This window comes from Tyto alba, unplaced genomic scaffold, assembly GCF_018691265.1.
Source record: "Tyto alba isolate M040663 unplaced genomic scaffold, T.alba_DEE_v4.0 Super-Scaffold_11, whole genome shotgun sequence".
NCBI classification, from domain to species: domain Eukaryota; kingdom Metazoa; phylum Chordata; class Aves; order Strigiformes; family Tytonidae; genus Tyto; species Tyto alba.
The window spans coordinates 2,483,812-2,498,063 of NW_024881273.1; the positions used below are offsets into that span (position 1 = coordinate 2,483,812).

Sequence of the window (14,252 nt, forward strand, 5' to 3'; positions counted from 1 at the left end):
CCCTACAGCCTCTTTGCCTGGGTCCAGGACTGCCTGCAGAGCATGGCAGCAGCCTCACAGCTCCACTGCTCCCTCCCCTGCGGGGTTTCTCGTGGGGTTGCTGTAAAGTGTGAGCATTTATTTAACCTAAGGGCCAGCCACCATCTCCATCTCCCACCCCTGCGCCGCGTTAATGTGAGGGACAGGAAGGGGCCATCAACAGGTGACATGAGTCAATAGGAAACATTGGTCTAGTCTCAGGGATAAATAAAATTACTGCAAAAACAATAACCTCACAGAGCTAACCCTAGGAAAACAAAGAAAGCAAGACTGGGTAGGAACACTGGGACAATTGCTAGCACCAGCTGTGGGGACAGGGCAGGCAACAGAATTCAAAGGTGGGTTTTTTCCTGTCTCCTGAAATTAGAGAACAATGAGCAAAACCTCTCTGGTAGGAAAGGGAAGCAGCTTAGCAGGAACACGTGGCCCCAGCACCCGACTCCAAAGCCCGGCCGTGCTCAGGAGCCACGCGAGGGGCCTGGGGGCCGCAGGCAGGACCCGCCGGCTCTCCCCTGTGACCAGACAACACCTACTCGCTGCTCGGGCTTCTCCTCGTTGACTAGGAAGATGTATGCTGCTGGGGGTTCACGTCTGAAAAACGCTTTGAGATCTCTCAGGAAACACTGCCAACAGACATGTCAGAATTATAACAAGCGTTCGTAAGGGTTTTACGCTTCTGCTACATAATGACGCTCTACTTTGTATTTTAGAAGTCATGCACATACAAACAGCTGTCTTTGTATACATACAGACAAGTGAACACAATTTCCTACAGAAGACCAGGGGATGCTATCTGGAGCTCAGGGAAGAGGATGTCAGCTGACTCAGCAATGCCAACAGTCTTTATAGGCCATTTGCAGGAGACAAGAGACAATTTTAACTCATTTTGCTGTGGCACAGCCCCGATGAAGCACCTGGGAGTGTTTTAAAACCAGAGCTGAGACACTCCGTTGCCGCTGTGTAAACGTGGAAAGGAAGAAATATTGCTTGAGGCAAAGGCCTTTTGGTCCCCGTGAACTTCTTGCTGAAGCTTGAAGAGAAGTTCCTGCACAGTTTGTTCTTTAAGCCTCCAGTAGACCAGCAGTACCCAGCTCCTCCCAGCCCAAACTGGAAGGCAGATATTTATGTGATCCCAAAATTACTGGATAGAAAGCCACAGACAAGTGCAGAGAACTGTTGGTGCTGCCACATTCTGCTTACTAAAAGCTGGAGCAACTTGAACATTAAAAAAGCACCTTTTTGGGCTAACAGTGCCTCGTGTCTGGTGAGCAGGTAACAGAGGAGACAGAAGTTCGGGGAGTCAAAGGTCTCTTTATCAAACTAATTTTTTAACTAACAACCTTGCAACGATGCCAAGAGAGAACCAGAAAGCTCCCAGCCAGCACTGAACTGCAATCAGTGATTAATTTGTTGCACGACGCTTTGCTTGCTGTACATGACAAAGCTCATAAATTCTCATTTTTATTGATGTTGTCTGGCCGAGGGGGCATGCTGGAAGAGGCTGGCTTGTGCCGCAGGTGTCCTGGGCAGCTACCTGGGGACAGTCGGGGAAACACAAGCAGCCTGAACCGTGGATGCCATCTGACTGGGGATAACCCCAATTTATCAAGGCCACGGGCTCCGGATCCGACTACCTCCACGTGTGCAGAGGCACGGCACGAGTACAGACACACAGACACTCACGGAGGAGGTGTCAGCGCTCACTCGGTGCAGCACTTCCCTCCCAGCAGCCAGCTGCCAGCTGCGGCACCGCGGAAGGGCTGCCGCGGGCGTCACTCGGAGCGCTCCGCACTCGGCCCCGTCACCTGCCTCCCAAAAGAAACTACAGTTTCAGTGGCAAGACCCTCAGGAGCTCTGCAAGGCCAAGTCTGTGGCACTCTACATAATGAAACAAGGACTCCTGTTAGTACAGTTACCTATCTCCTCTGTACTTTGGCTGGGAGAGCCCTGGTCCCACGCAGGAGGCAGCTCTGGCATTTCTCTCTTGGCACGGTCTGTGTAATTTAACGCCCTCGGTCCTACTCATGCCCACCATCACCAGCTCCACTGAGGACCACGGGCTCACCAGGCACCCACTGCTCTCCTTACTATTTTATGGGCTCTTTTCATAGCACTTTTCCCTAGATGCTGACCACCCTTCCCAGACCCCAGCGGGAGAGTTTGCTAAAATGTGCAGCTGCCCATTCTCTGCGTTGCAAGGAGGGAAAGAGCGATCTAAGAGCAAATAGCACTAACAGGGGGCCTGGAAGATGTGAAATGAACTGTTGGGACAATAAACATTGGGAAACGTCCCACATTGTGACGATCAGTCCTGCAAGTGGAAAGATTGATTTGGGTCTCTGTGCTGGAGCTGTCTGCTCTCTCCCATGGGACGGCACCAGCACATGCACCCCATTGTGCAACCCCTTCGAGAACGTTCCCGTCCTGCATATCGGTCAGTCACCTTGCAGGATATGACAAACTGCCTAGAGGCTTTGTTAAAGCCTTTTTATCATTCTATCAATCAGTCTAATTCATGTTTTTATTGTCTTTGCTGTAAATCTACAGGCTGCAGCCCAGTCTGCATCCTGCCCTTTACTGGGAAATGGAGTGTGTGAGACCCTCCCATCGCAGCAGTCACAGCAAACTGCAGAGCATCTCCAGTGCCACCAGCAAGGTCCTGCCCACACTGCAGACCCCCACAGCCCCACTCACTGCTGCTGGGACACACGGGGAACAGAATGGCCCCCAGCTGGGGCCCGTTATCCCTTGCCATTAATGGGCGCTGCTGTTACCACAGTAGAGGGGATAGCATGAGGAAAAAGAGATGAAGGCTCAGTTCAGGGGAAAAAAAAAAAAAAAAAAAAAAAAAAAATTAAAAAAAATTGTTATATGGTGAAGGGGTGGAAGAAGGAACCAGTGCTGTGGAAAGGGAGAACCTCTTGGAACAAGCCTTCAGCTGTGGAAAATGAATAAGCTTGTATAACCAACATAGTTACTGACTGGAGTAACTGGCAGCTCAGGCCCAGCACTTAACACAACTTCAGCAGACACCAATGCCCAACAAGTCTTAAAAATTTGCTCTCAAGTACCTAAAATTGGGACTGGACAAATCAGTACCTTTACATTTTGCTGTCCCAGGTGATACAATTCCAAGTTCTTTCAATAGCTCTTCTCAACACAAATGACAATTGTATCTTATATTATTAAATCTGTCATCAAATTGCAGGTCTCTGAAGTGATGAAAGCCGAAGAGAAGCAAAGAGGTGGGGTGTTTCTGTACAACACCCAGTGAATCTGTGGGAGCATCTTAAATAAGAAAAGGTATTATTCCTGACACTTCCAGCAGAAGGAAACTCAGAAAATACTGAGTGCTTTCTCATCCCACTCACTATCTTCCCAGCTTCCCAAGTATGCACCCTAGGGCCACAAAAGCCTGGCAAGTTGCTGTGGTAAAACACCAGACACGCACCAGGCTGTAACTGGGATCCAATGGAGCACCACGCACTGGGGTTCACTGGAGAAAACAGCCAGGTCTCCTGCTGAACCGAGGCTCCCCTTTGCTTTTCCACCTGCCCTGTTCACATCTCCCCGTCCTAATATTGTCACTAACGAGGCCACAGGAGGTGGCTTGGCCTCATAAGTGTCTATGCTATTTTTACAAACCCCATGGCAGCCCTCTTCTCCCGGGCACTGCAGTTGTGCCCAGGGACACCTCCTGCTAACCGCTGCGTGGTGGGAAGGAGGACGGTGCCAGGCGCCCAGCCACGGCACTGCGGCGTCGCTGTGCTGCACGGCCACGTGTTCAGGGGGCTGGGTCCCTCCAAAGATCATCCAGCCCAACCCTGCTTCATCTGCGCTGCTCAAGGGAGAGTGACTGAAATGATGGGAATCGAAAGGAAGCAAGGAGAGTCACCCCTGAACATTAACATGACTATTAATTACCATTAGCTACATCAAGCTATGATTTAATGAGAACAACTACTGATGCTGCCTTGACCTTTTCTCCCTCGCTGCACTCTCCTTTCCTTACTCCCTTCCTACAAGCCACGATCCCCAGCCCTGCCTGGGGCAGATGTTCCGTGTCGCTGCTGGAGCAACTCATCAGCTGTCTGCAGCTTACAAGTCTGAATGAGGCTTGTCTTAACATAAGAATTCACTGCTCTCGTCATATTTAGGTGTTCCTGGTTGTACATATTATTATAAATATGCTTAGTTTTCAAACTGTGATTACTATTTGCTGAATTTATTGAATAGTGAATGGCTAAGAGGGATTTTGCTACTGTTTAGGATAGTGCAAGCAATGCCAGTCACCCTGCTACTTTTGGGGAAGAAGAGATGGGAGGGAGGAAGTGTGCCTGAAGCCTAATGAGGACGCAAATGCTTGCCAGATTTTAATTTGAAATACTTTCTTTCTTTTCAACAATATCCTTTTCCGCTGGGCTCTGAGAAGAGCGGAGCTGGACAATTGTACGGGAAGCTGGGAGAGACTAACAATAGAGGAGGAGTGGAGAGGGGAGTGAAACCAGCCTATCTCCTTTTACTCAAGATGAAACGTGAAAAGAAACAAATTGCATAAAGGATGACTAACAAAGACAGCCTTAAAAATTGTTTCAGGGTTAGTCTTTTCAGGTTCACAGCAGGGACGTCAGGAAAAGATATTCAGCTTCATACATTACATAAATTTTAGCACATCTCCCTTTAAAGTTAGCTCTGCTGTACTCCTTCCACGTACACAGCCGCCTACACACACCCGGGACTGCTTGCAAACACACCCTACCCCAGTCCATGGCCAATTCTTTTTTTACAATCATACAGATCTTTTACAATCGCTTTGAAAAATCTATTCATTCTGCACGCAGCGCCGTGGCCGCTCCGCACATGCCGCTCCCCGTGGATGTGAGGGAATTGCTTGCCTGTACACTGCGCTCCCGAATCACCGGATCCCTTTTGCCAGAGCATCAGGGCCCAGAGTAAACACCTTTCAAGCAAACCATTTTACCATTTGATTCCCGCATCCTTCTCTCCCCACGAATGCCCAGAGAAAGTGCTGAACGCTCCTTTTCTTGGCGGATGATTGAATACAGAGGTTGGCTAGAGGCACAGCTGCCTCGACCCCCACGGGCTGATTTCACAGGAAACAGCACAAACATCTGCACCATTGAACCGACTGACAGACCTCGGGAGATCTCTGTTCAGAGCAATCCAACATTTGAAAATCCAACGCATTGCAAGATGCTGTAGCCCCAGCAGTCCCCACCAGCTGAAACAATGCGCTGGAAAGCCTGTTTTCTCCATATTCGCTCCCTGACCCTTTTTAAAAAGCAGTATATGAATTCAAAAGATTTTAAAGGTGCAGCTTTTCAAATCTGGACCCTTCACTTCCAGCGCAAGCTCACGAAGGTGCAGGAAATACTTTGTTATTGCAGTTCCATTGTGATTTAGCAAACCCTAGTGAACCACTGAAAAGAAAGGTAAGTGGAAAACTACCGGGCACTTACCCAAGCCTCCACGGGACAGAAAAATAAGACCGGGATAGAAACCCAATTCTGAGGTCCCCGGAAAGTCAGCTCCTCCGAGAGCAGTGCGAGCCCATCTTCGGCGCTGCCCTCCCTTGCCCGGGTCGGTCGGCGGTTTGGCTCGTACGGTCGAGCTGGCTCCGAAACTGCTCGCAGACTCCCGGACTGCGAGACTTCCTCTGCAGCTGATAGTGGGGTTATTAAAGTAAACTGACTATTGCCCTTTGTGGAGGGAGGTGGGGGGGAGGGAAGCTCAGCCCCTTCCCTTCCTTTGTAATTCAAACCCTTCCTTGAGGCTCACTGCTTTGGAGGAGAGGCATCTGCTCCCAGCCCCTTCCCCGCTGCCTAGGAGCTCACACAGGTACTGGCTGCGATCCAGACCGAAGGAACTGCACTGCACTCCACGTTCACATGACAAAGCAGCTCATTCCTAATTAAACTTCATCTAGCGTTTTTCCTTCTCCTACATAATTAGCGCAGTAGAGCAAACACACAGGTAAAAAGCGAGAGAGTTTGTTTGCACTTAAGCGCAGGCTCCTCTTTCTGCACCTCTCATTAATTTTAAGATTTCCTCTTCATTTATTCATTCCAAAATGCTCTGTATTCACGGTCCCTACCAGCGGCGCTTGGCCAGCCGAGGCTACCGAAGGCTGGGCGCTGCCGGCCGGGTGCTGGTGGCGTTGGAGGAGCGCTGATTTCCGAACCCTCCCCGAGACGTGCTGCTCCTGGAGCAATTCCTCATTGCAATGTCAACATGCTTTCATAGGCAGCTGCATCGGGATCGGGCAGCTCTGATCTTTATTACTTCCTGAAGGCAGTTAATCTTTAAAGCTGAAACTATAAATGCTGTCAGCTTAGCTTGCAGCCTCCTTCTATTGGTATTTACATTTCACATTTTAAATTGTAAAAAAGTCCAGGCACACAGGAATGTGTCCACAATCCAGACATATAGGAATTAAAGGACATTCTCCTCAAATCCTCTTGAAATCTAAACCTTCATTATTAGTCATACCCAGTGTGATAACAAACTCTGTGTCCTGACAGGAACATATGTATCTCATCTCCACTGTACTTCAACATTACAATACTCCGCAATGACCCGGTAAGCAGCCTCAGTCTAACAGATTTTACTTCACTCTGTCAATGAGAAAATTCTGGCACATTACAGAAATAAAAGAGAAAAAAAAAATAAAAATAATGGAATATTTTGTTCAAGTTCCCACAACTCCCTGTTCCTCCCCTCTATCCTGAAAAACATCCTCTTTGAGGCAGTGGTTTTCACTCATTTCTGAAGACAAATGTTTAGATTTGCTGCTCTGGTGATGACCACAAACAGTGGGGATGGTCAGATTATCTATTTCAGCTGTTTGTACCATTCCCTGAGTTAATGAGAAAGGGAACTGAGAGCATCTGCTACGAACCAGGGCTCATTGTGATTCAGGAGAGCAAGGATTTGGTATTCTTCTGGATGTTTTTATTGAGATAAGTAAGTGGAAGGGCAGAATTGCAAGGATGTTTTCTATTGCATCTCTGTTCACTGTCCCAACCTTATGCTAAGAGCTGGCTTGCGACTTGTGAATAATCACAATATGTATTTCACTATCACTCCAACTCAAACAAGCATCTTTCTAATCTCCCAAGTGCAATTTGCACAGCTGGATCTCAGGACACGCCGGCAAACATTCCCTTCAGGCTGGATCACTTTTCCCCTGAACTCAGTTGTTCTTGATGGTTGTTCTATCCAAAAGTGAGGGACAAGAATGAAACCCTTTTTGTAATACCTGTGATGAAGCACGTGTTTGGTGTCTGCAGGCCAAATGCCACTGCCACTGAGGTTTACGTTCTCATTGATTTAGCAGAAGCAGGATTTGATTACGAAGCAGCGGTCGCAGGTAACTGCAAGCCTCCCATTTCCTGGGATCTCTTCCTTGCTCGCCCCGATTCTGGGCTGGCTGTGCTATCAAACTGGCAGAGAGGCATGTCGCAACTCATCTTCACTTATGGCCTTAGGGAACTACCAGTAGTTACATATTAAATGACACAACTAGAACATGGACACAAGGAACTTGTTTTTCTTCTGTATTACACAGGTATAAGTTTGAACTAATCCACCCATTTATTCTCTATATACATGGGCATATTAAAATAAGAATTGACCCAGCATTGACTATTCCTTGTCTTCGGAATTATTCCCAGCTGCTAGTAACACAGAAGGTCCATGAGAGCCTGGGAGAATGTATCCATATGCACGCTTATCTCTTCATTTCAGACCATTCATCATTCCTTGCCTGGAAGCAACAGTTAATTTACAATAACTCAATGTCAAGATGGCAGTTTAAAATCCTCTTGAGGATTGCCCTAGGAGAAGATTTTGTCCTGGCTCTCTGCAGCCACTGTAGATTCAGCTGAGCCTCTTCTGAAGTCACTTAGTTTTAGAGCATGATAGAAATAAAGAAAGAGAGAAGACCTGCTAGGCTGTAGCTAGTGCACATCCAAACCCAATGAAGGATCATCTCTCCAGTGTATTATTTTGGGATTTCAGTCATCATAGAAATTAGAGACAGAAAGGATGAATACAGCCAGTCTGAAAACCCTGCATGCAATGGAGATTATTTCCTATGGTTGATTGTTTTGTCCGGATATAGATTTAAATAACATATGACTCTTGCACAGAGTAGGAAATATTTCCAACTCAGAGGAGAAGGTACCCCTGGGCTAATATCAGACCTTTCTGAAAAGGCCATGTCACAACCAGACCTGCGCTCAAACCTTCCAAACAGCAAGGCAGATAAAATCCACAGGAAGGACCCCCTGAGCAGAGCTAACTACAGACCGAGTCTCAAGATCCTGTTCTCCCCTTTTCTCTCTTTTACGTTTCTTTGGACTCGGCTTTATCTTTTCATTTCAAGGACTTTGCTTACCACATTTTACTCACATTGATGGCCCTTGCCTTTTATCAAGGACAATCCGTGTCCAATGTTTTGGAAAGCAATTATTTAAAAATCTTCAGGTAGTGCCGCAGACAATGGCTGACACGCCATCTATGTAAATCAGAAGGTGTCTAAAGAGGGTGTTTACAAGCAGAACGCTGCTAAAAGTCTGCCTTGGTTGCAGATAACAAGGCTAAGACAATGACAGATTTCCTTCCCCTCACAGCCAAGAGCAGCTCCCTCTGATTGGCTTCGCCGTGTTTATCCAGGATGCTGGGAGAGAGCAGGCACCAAATATGCAATTAATTGGCAGTTTGCAAGAGCATATTGCCTAAAGATAAACAGAGTGGGTGATCGTGTCATATGTAAAATGGCTGAGTGCTGCAGATGTAGTGTTGACCCAGTTTTTTTTTTTAAAAAAGGGGTTTTTTTGTTCTCTTAGAAAATAATTGTATTCAAATGAATACTTTTTTGCATGGTCCCTCTGGCCTTTCAATATTTTATGTATGTAAGCCATTCCAGGTTCTTCCTTAATCTGGAAGTACTTAGTAAATTAAGAATTTTCTGAAAACTTTTACTGCTGACACCAGTGGAGCACTTCACGAACAGAAAATGTTTTGTGAAGGAGCAGACAGGTACATTGCGACACGGTGTTAATGGCCTTTACTCTTTACAGCAGGTGGTTTGCAAGCAGGAAAAGACAAGACTACTGGGTCTGAGTCTAACTGGAAATCGGGTGATGTGAAAAGGAACAAAACTCCCTAGGACAGACACAGGCGTGTGGAGGGGATCGGGTCTAGAAGACTAGAGGGGAGGAATGGTTATTCAGGGAGGACCTGGAGCAGAGGCATGACCGATGCTCGGGAAATGCAGAGTGCTGTGAGCAGAGGGGACAGGCTAGAGTTTCTAAATATAGGCATTGTCAGACAAAAAGGCAGAAAGATGACATAAACCCCAGAGCCTAAGGAAATAAAGAAAATTATATGGGAGAAGACTGAATGCTACTTAGAAGCTCAAGATATCCACTGTGGAAAATACATTGAGGCTGGAGAGGGAAGGGGAAAGGCAGCTGGGATGTGATGCTAGACAAGTTGGGTAGCACGAGGGACTTCAGAATGGGCATCTATGACACAGCCAGAGCAGCAGCACAAGCCTGTGGATCAAGGGCAAGACACAAATGCTGAACAGAAAAGCTCTTACTTTCAGGAGAAAAAATGCATTAGAAGAAGAGTTGTCGATGTAGATTTTCAGACTTGATGTTTTGCAGAACACAACAGAGACCCACACAGCTACCACACACAGCAGTAACAGGCAATGAAAATCAATGACCTCACAGGACAAAAGGACACTCGCCTGTCTAATTTTTTTTAGATTTAGTGCTTTAAAACTGAAGACTAAAGCAAGTGACAAATCTCTCACTCCATTTTACTGAGACCGCATTGACATTACCAGCACTGGTCAGATCGAGCAAGAAAACAAGTCATGACCCGGCAGCTTCTTTGTGAGGGACAATGCACAGAGATTGCATCTGGCCTGACCAACGTGACGACTTCAGAAATGCCTTTACAGGAATTACTGATCCCATGGAGATATTTTTAGAGCACGCTTTGACTTGTTTGGCTTGATACTTTCACTTTGCCCTCAGCCTGGGCTGTGAACGGAAGGCGGACAGTTTCATGTGCACTTCGCACTCCACGGACAATGTCCTTCCTTCTGTGCTAAGGTGACTCCAGATGAATTCTTCATGCAGGGCTCAGTCCCACTTCCCTTAGAATTCCCCTGAAGGCCAGACCTTAACCACGGTTGATGTCCCAGAAGCATGGCAAAAATTCAGCAGCATTTTAAAAAATCTTTCTCTTTTAGATCAAAGTTTCTGTATTTGGGTACATAAAATTAGCTAGCAAAATAAGTGACATTTTATTTAGAGATGCAGAACTTCCATTGATTTTAATGGATTCAGCAACCCAGAAAAGTAGGCCACTTATTTATGTACCTACATAAGCATCTGCATGCCTAACTTGAAGGAGCCAAGTTTGTAAATGATGACCTTATGTTTTAAAAATCATGAGACAACTCTGCACGCATCAGTCTGTTGTTCCCTTTATTTCTGTCAGCAAGTCTCATTTGAGAGGTAGATTTAAGATGTAAAATGTGCCCTTAAAGTTTCTTGCAGTAAGGCCTCTTCTATTTAGCAAAACACTTAGGCACAAACTTAATGTCTTCCTGAAGAGAAGCACTTCAGTGAATCAAGGCTAATAGCTTTCTCTTACCCCTTCAGTTGAGATGGGGAACGAATCTTTGTCTCCCCACAGAAAATTTCTGATCCTGATGAGAATGGCTCAGCAGCCTTGAAGACTATTTCTGCCTCATCACTCTACCCCAGGAACATCCTACAGCATCTTCAAGTACTTCGTTCTTCAAAGCCCAGCGAGCTAAACAACACGGAAAGAATGAACTGCTTCACGTTCTGCAGCGACCTGTTTTGGGCAGGGCCACGGGGGGGAGGGAGGGAAACGGGGCACCAAGAAGCAGCGAGACACTGAGCAGGAGGTGTTCCTGGGGGTCAGCTGGAGAGCAGTGAGGCACGGTCCTTCTGCTAATGCACACGGGAGGAACTCCTCAACCTGGTATTTATCTTGCAACTTATCTATTTTAATCTTGTGCAACTGAATGACTATCAACAGACTGTCATTTGGCTGCTTAAGGAAATAGCTGTATAATTTAGCTCTGATTGTTTAAAGCACTTGGCAGGAAACAATAGATAAAAACTGACAGGACTTTTGCAGTTAACAATACAAACTAATGAAGTGAAATACGGCTCAGAGAAATATTGTGACGGCTATCCACAGATTCAGACGAAGGAAAAGAAGTGGCAGGGTAGACTCTGCACTGCAGTCCCTCAGTCTTGACTTTGAAGAAAAGTCATCAGATCCTCTTTCTCTCTGTCTACTCTTCTATCACGCTGGTTTGCTTACACAGCACTGTATGCAAGTTTGTAAAATTACACTAGCTTACAAAATTCCCAGAGAGGAACCACAACTGAGCTTAGCTCAGACCTGACACACTTTGGCATTCCCACAGCTGTTAGCAGCAGGAGTTCGCCCGTGGAATGACACGGGCCACCGACGGGCAGCGATGGGGGAAAGCCCTGACCTCGGCCGAACACCCAAGCAGCACCGAGCTCCCAGCCCGAGCGCTTGCGTGGAGGCGTCGCTGACAGCGACGGTGCTGCAGGAACTCAGCACGGAGCCAGCGCGGGCGCGGAGGCCTCTGACTGTCCAACTCACTCCTAAAGGCGATTGCTGGATATTGAACTTTGGTAGAAAGAGTTACTGCCATTGCAGACGGCTACCGGCACTTTTTATTTTCCTTTATCTTACAAATCGCAGCTCTGAGTCTGAATTATTCAAAGCAGACTCCACTGACAGCTTCTTGAGGCGGGGGGCACACAGACACACAGATGGCGGCTGTAGTTTTTCCCCGCGCACGGCGTATCCCAATTCCCAAGTGGGTTTAACTGGACAATTACTGCAATTTGTTAAGCAGGCAGAAGGCAGCGAGGTGGAGCACACCGTGCTGTGCACGCAGAGGCCGCTGGTACAGGGCCCCCCTCATCTTTGTGTCTTCAGAACAGAGGATGCTGCAGACAGGCAGCAGCCAACACACCCTGGCCATGAACGCAGTTTACAGGATATATCGGTTTGATTACTTGTGGTCTCACCCACTGGCTGAGCTAAAATGACATTGGAGGCCCCAAAGAAACTAGTGATCAAAAGCACTATTGGGGAGGATTTCCCTTTCGTGGATCTTATTGTAGACACGGTAAGACTGTGTTGGTGTGCTGCGAGGAGGTTCTGTGTACAGAAGTAGGATCAATAACTTGATGATATATACTGTTGACTGTGGTACAGCCCTTGGTAATCCCTAACACACAGCAATATTGCTGGCTGGTGGGCTGCCCTCCATGCCACCGGCCTCCTTCATGCCTTAACCACAATGGAGAGAGACATAAGGGTGCAGCTTTCCCAAAAAATCATGTGCAAACAAAGCATCTGGACTTTGAGGGAAGTTAAACGCTATTAACTAATTTGGTTTCCATGGTGAAGGACTGCAAAGTTTAACTTACCCTAGGAAGAATGGGAAGTTTCCATTTTCTGGCCCCAGGTAAAAGCGTAAGGAAAATTACATCTGGTTGGGAGTGGAGACAACTTACTTGTAGAAAACAAAACAAAAAAAAAAAACATTAAGCAGGAAAGCAGCGCAGATATAGCAGAGTGAAGCCTGAGAAAAACCCAGTGTAATGCACCCTCGCCAAATTTTTATTACCTGTCCAACTTTTTCATACAACTCAATAAAGAACACCCTGACCTCCGGTGTGGAATGTGCTCCAGCAGCTCCGAGGAAACAAACAGGCAAATCCCTCGCAAGGCACGAGAATGAGAATCGTGCTTGTGTGCAGAGCCAGCACGAGCCCCGTGCCGGGCTCAAAGCCCACTTAAACCCACCGCTGACCCCTTCGTCCCGTCCCCTCGCTCCCACCGGGCAGACGCGGCAGCTCTGTGGCCATGCGTGAGCCCTCTGCGCAGGAGTGAGTTTGCTCTGAACTAACCTGGAGAAGGAAAACTGAAAAGCGTCTGTATCTGCTCCCAGCAATCCCTTCCAGCATCAAGACACTGCATTCCTTGGTAGCGCAAGGTAAAGCTGTTCAAGTGAACGTGAGACGTGCCAGACGCCGTATTCCTAATGGGAGCTGACACTGCCAGCACTAAAAATCAGATGGGCAGAAGTCCTCAGACAAGGAGACTAATTAAAAAATATAACTGACACTGGCAAATAGCTTAAAAGATTTTTAAAAACTCCAAAACTAAACCCATCCTCATCCTCAAAATAAACCACACAAAAACATCTTTACTTTTATGCAAGTCAGAGTTAATTTAAAAACAAGGAAATACTCTGAAGGTCACATGGATCTTTTGCATGTGTCCAGACACCTGAAAGTCAAGGCTGTTTTCAAATTCCACTTGAAATTTTAATGTTTACAGATGTTTCTGCACTCGCCAAGCTAGAGCTTCACGGGAAAAGACAAACAGAGGCAAGTGGACCAGATCAAACACCATTTTCTGAATGGTCAGAGGCAAGAGTCCTGCTGCCTGGAGCACCGGCAGCCACGGGAACGATACCATGAACTTCTTCTTTGCAAGAGCTGCCCCTCTGCCCTGCCCAGGCTTCTGCACCCCAGGCACGAGAGGCTTTGGAGATGTGTGTTCACTGCCTGGTTAGAGCTCCGGAGGAGAAATGTCTCACCTCTGCTGCAGAGGCAGCTAGGGTTTGGGGCTGGTACAGCCTGGCCCCACAGGAGGACCTCTCTACTTTAAAATTTGCTGCATGGTACACATGTTCTCATCAGGGAACGTCACCGGTATTGTCTTTCAGTGTATTGTTCTCTCCAGGTTAAATATAACTTATGTACCATTCGCAGAAGAAAACAATTCTTTGTGTGAGAAAAGACGTAGCAGGCTTTTAGTTTGACACTGCTGTTACCATACCACTGCAAAGAAACAATAATAACAGTAACCAAAAGTTTAAAAATATCTCTATGCATATTTCACTATGCCATAGAGATTTGGATGCTTACCCCTAAAATTGGGGGAAAAAAAGTCTTAAAAAATTTTTTTTTGCTATTTTAATTGAAAATACAGGAGGCTTTTTCTGTCTACCTATTCGATTACTTCATTTCAAGACATTTTTCAACTTTTTCATTACACAAAAATTGGAAAAACAGAAG

At 46.7% G+C, this 14,252-nt stretch overlaps 1 protein-coding gene across 7 annotated transcripts in view; it reads right to left on the bottom strand.

The window, feature by feature from the left end:
- LOC104359916 (DAB2 interacting protein) overlaps window positions 1-14,252 on the bottom strand; it is a 208,363-nt gene that overhangs the window by 79,244 nt on the left and 114,867 nt on the right. The window contains exon 1 of one of the 7 annotated variants that reach the window (XM_042786642.1): window positions 5,520-5,888. The exons of the other annotated variants lie outside the window; for them this stretch is intronic. The gene's annotated coding sequence lies outside the window, so the exon portion shown is untranslated. Of the gene's footprint in view, window positions 1-5,519; window positions 5,889-14,252 lie in introns of those variants that run through there. 7 annotated transcript variants of the gene reach the window in all.